Below are 4,316 nucleotides of genomic sequence, written 5' to 3'. Positions count from 1 at the left end.
ATACCCGTGGTTGGCAGAGCACAGATAGCCCATTGTGTAGCTTTGTGCTTAACTTAAAAAAAAAAAAAACAAGTGAGAGTTTATATTTTATCATAAAGGAAAAGATAAAATTAACTTCTACTAGGGTAGTATTCAAACAAAATCCGTCCTCGTACAATCAGATACAATAAATTCATTCCAGGGCATTTTAAGTCTGTATGTGTTAACAATTAAACGATTGCTACAAAATAATTTGTAGCTGTTAACAGTTTAGTTAAAAGCTTCTTATCTTCTGCAAAATAAAAAATTAATAAAACATAGACAACGTTCATAATAAAGACAAATGTACAAATTAATATTGCGGATTTATAGCTAAAGTACAATTTTCACAATAACAAATACGGAGTTTGTTGGTATCTATCACATAAAAGTTTAATTAGTCAATTAAGCTCGATTCCATTTTCAACAAACTAATGTATTTATTCTCAACGATATATTCCGTGAATCATATCAACAGAATACATTATAAAAATTCTGTTAAACTGTATCAAAGCAAGCCAGAAAGTGACACAGGTCCTTACCTTTCTTGTAGGTGTAGAAATTCGTGGACAAAATAGCCTGGAGGCGACTTGAAGAAGTGAATGAAGAATGCCTTAGTTTATATAGATACAAAGGCATCAGGTTTACCTCAAGCATACATCATTTTTGCTTCGAACTGCAATACACAGCGCATGCCTCTAGCCAATCAGTGACGTGAAGGTGGGTGTCGAGAGGGCGATGACTGTTCATTACATTGGTGAATATGCCAACTCAACTCCAAACTACAACACTCAGTTTTATAGTTACTTATCCCATTTTTGTACTTCCATACATAAAAAAACGCTATCTTTTGATTATATAAAGATAAAAAACACACTTGTTTATAAATCTCACATGGATATTTGTAGTGATACGATACTTATATATTTTTAAATTGTTTTGATTTTCCCATTTTGCTAAGAGCAGTCATGTTGCAGGATTTTTTTTATGTTTAGAATTCAAGATCAACGTACTGTATAACTGAAATTGCGAAACGACCTGCGCAGTGCCTTATATTAAACGATTACTGTCATTTTGGGTTTTCAGCGCAAAGTTACATAATGGGTTATCTGTGTACTGTCCACCGCAAGGAATCGAGTCCTGGATTTTGGCGTTGTAAGTCAGTAAATTTATGGCTGACCCGCATGAGGACTATATAAACGAACTGTACTGTTTTGCTCATTCAATCCTGTATTTATGACCTTTGGTGGCTGAGCGGAAGCTTGGGGACTTATAACGCAAACATTCTGGGTTTGATCCTGTGGTATGCACAGCATAGATAGCCCATTGTGTAGCTTTTTACTTAAACAAATAAACAGATATATATTTGTCATCAATGCCACTTTGAAGACGAATTCGGCGCTCAGTTTCTTTCCAAGCAGCAAATGACTCACGATGACTGTCACTATTTTCATAGGCATTTAACTTTTAAATTTTCTTCCACTTAGAGAATCCACTCCATGTTTTGAAAGCAGACCGACTATCGGATGTCATACATGTAGATGAAAAAGAAGACAACAAAAGCAGTATGCTGTTTTATGTAGAGGTGAATACACCAACCAGGCACGATTGATATCTTGTTCATTCAGAAGGCGTCGTTTGAACCAAAATGCAGTCATAGAACGCTCATCTTTGGCATCAAATGGACCTTCTTTATGTTGAAATTCATGTGCCCCAACTTTAACAATCTCTGTGTAATGCGCATTTGTTACAACTGCTGAGCCTGTTGTATCTAACTTCATAAATCCAATATCCCTGTGTGTTAAAATATTTAGTAGGTAATCCTTTTTTAGCTTAGCAACACTATTCTGTGGATTTGTTTCTGACAAAGTGGAATCCTCTTGTCATTATTATTGTAGCTTTCAACAGGACAGAGAAAAGTTTCTTCGTTGTTTTCTTTTACAAATGAAATAGCATGTTCTCAATCTTGCACTTTGACCTCTTTGCTGCCATCAAAAGGAACAGATGCTGACTTACTGGTGTCATCACTTCCAGCAAGGAAAATTCTCATCAATTTGCTAGACTTCACTATCGAAGCTGCAAATTGTGCACGTCTTTTGCGTCCATGTGCCCCACTTTCTTTTTTCGACATAATGGGCTAAAAGAATAAATTAATAAATACTGACTACACTATTTAGTTGCAACATGAAATTGTCAGATGAAAGGAAGTGTTCTATTTTCCTAAGTTCCTAACCATAAATTACATTTAAATTATACAATTATAGTTGTAACTCAGGACTAGTTAGGCACATCTGGACCTGGTTTCACTTTAACTGCCATTATTTAGACCACCCATACTTTTGTTAATTAATGTGACACAACAGTAAGAAAATTAATGTAGATGAGTGTATATGCTAGTAAATCATGCTTATGAGCACCATATAAATTACTGGTAGTTACTAAATCACATTTAAAAACTCGATAGGTTTAACTACACGAACACTACAGGAGACAAGTCTGAAGTTGCTCGAATGAAAATTACACACACTGTGGAGAAAGGTGTAATCATAACATAATGTAAGCTTAGAAGCTCAAAGGCTATATTTAATATTAAAGGTTTTGATAGAATGAGAAAACTTAAATATAGGCTAACTAATTAGTGGTGCTAGATTACAGTTCCTAAATTAAGTCGCTAGTACATCTAGATCTAACATTAATGTTAGACCTGTTATTTCTATCTTTTTAATCTTAGGTTTGGATCTGGATGTAATAATAATGACATAAATTTAACTTTATACATCTAAACTAGACCTTAAATTTGGGTTCATACATTGAAAGCACATTGTATTGAATCTACCCATATCTAGATATAACCCTGCCTCATCAATTCTAGATTTAGATTTATTAGGCCTAGCTTTTAGAACAAATGTTACATCTAGATCTATTAAAGTAGTCAATGGATCTGTCCCAGTGCAATGCCTAGTTTAATAGTTAGTATAGGTCTAAGTATGCCTATAATATAGGCTACAATTTGTATGATGATGGACCTAGGGTTCAGAAATAAAGTTATAACCGCAATTAGACCTGCATTAGTTGGTGTAAGACATGATTTACACTCAGCCAATACAATTACAAACCACTACATTAGGCCTATAATGTTTTCTAGATCTAGATCTAGGCCTTATCTGTTGCATATATTGCCAATCTTGCTCACCAGTTAATATGTTACATCAGTCTCGTATTTTCTTTTTGTTGAACATACACTTACTTGTACGTTGTACTCTAGGACTTGTATTTGATCTACAGATGAATGAGGGAATAGTGTAATTTACTTCTGTACGTCAATTCGGTCTCACTGTATTTCAGTGGGCGGCTTTTAAAAGTTAAAACCGCAAGCAAGCGTAATACACACAAATAACTTAACACTGTGTCGTATTTACTTAACGTTGGACAGTTGCGCTATATCGTAGGGGAGGGCATATTTTTTTAATTAATAGGCATTATAGGCCAAAGGAAATCTTGCGCCCCTTCACACCTGCGTCCGGGGACGACTGCCCCCTTTCCCCCTCTTGCTATGCCACTGGCTGTGAACGACATGAAACATTTGGTGTTCGTTTTTTATGTGCATAGCTGTTTCACCTTAAATGCTCTTTTGTGTGATTATATTATAACTAATTAACACATTCCAAATTTGATGTTTAGCACGCCTAAACTGGCAAAGCATAATCATTAAGAGGAAATGACTGTGGTATTACAACACAGTAAGACTGATAATACCTCTCAATACGGGTTTTCAGTTACAATAGTATACAGTACAGTTTAACAACACAATCTGTTTTATATTGTTGCTGCTGAGGTCTTTCACTTAAAACCTGAGCTCGACAGACCTGGGCTATAACATATTAGGTCGTCAAGAAATTAATATCGCGTTTTGAAACACTTTCATTAACCATCTCCCAAAAAACGTACACCAATTATAATACTTATTCAAACTGCCTAAACGTCACGTTAGTGTAGCCTATATAACGTGTAAAGTTTAGTATACTCTAATCCCTTATAGTGATGGTACACGAGGAGACACACACTCGGCATGTAATGCTGTTTGAATACAGAAGGGAAACAACGTCTCTGTAGCCACACAGACTATCAAAGAAGTTTATGGAAATGTTTTGAACGTTCGTTAATGTCAACGATGGTTCATAAATTTCGTTCAGGTTACTTTAGTCTTAAAAACTGTGATGACAGGGGCCGACCTGTTGGAATTGATAATGATGCTTTGAAGACGCTTGTTGAGTCTAATCCAAAACAACACACTCGTG

General features: G+C 35.3%; 1 protein-coding gene across 1 annotated transcript in view; it reads right to left on the bottom strand.

Moving 5' to 3' along the window:
• The window catches only part of LOC111085651, an 8,341-nt gene extending 7,753 nt beyond the window's left edge, over positions 1-588 (bottom strand). Inside the window, exon 1 of the mRNA XM_022385245.1 lies at positions 561-588. The gene's annotated coding sequence lies outside the window, so the exon portion shown is untranslated. The remainder of the gene's footprint in view (positions 1-560) is intronic.
• Positions 589-4,316: the final 3,728 nt, after the last annotated feature.

This window comes from Limulus polyphemus, unplaced genomic scaffold, assembly GCF_000517525.1.
Source record: "Limulus polyphemus unplaced genomic scaffold, Limulus_polyphemus-2.1.2 Scaffold529, whole genome shotgun sequence".
Taxonomy (NCBI): domain Eukaryota; kingdom Metazoa; phylum Arthropoda; class Merostomata; order Xiphosura; family Limulidae; genus Limulus; species Limulus polyphemus.
The sequence above is the reverse complement of the archived record's forward strand: the minus strand, read 5'-3'. Positions and strand labels throughout refer to the sequence as shown.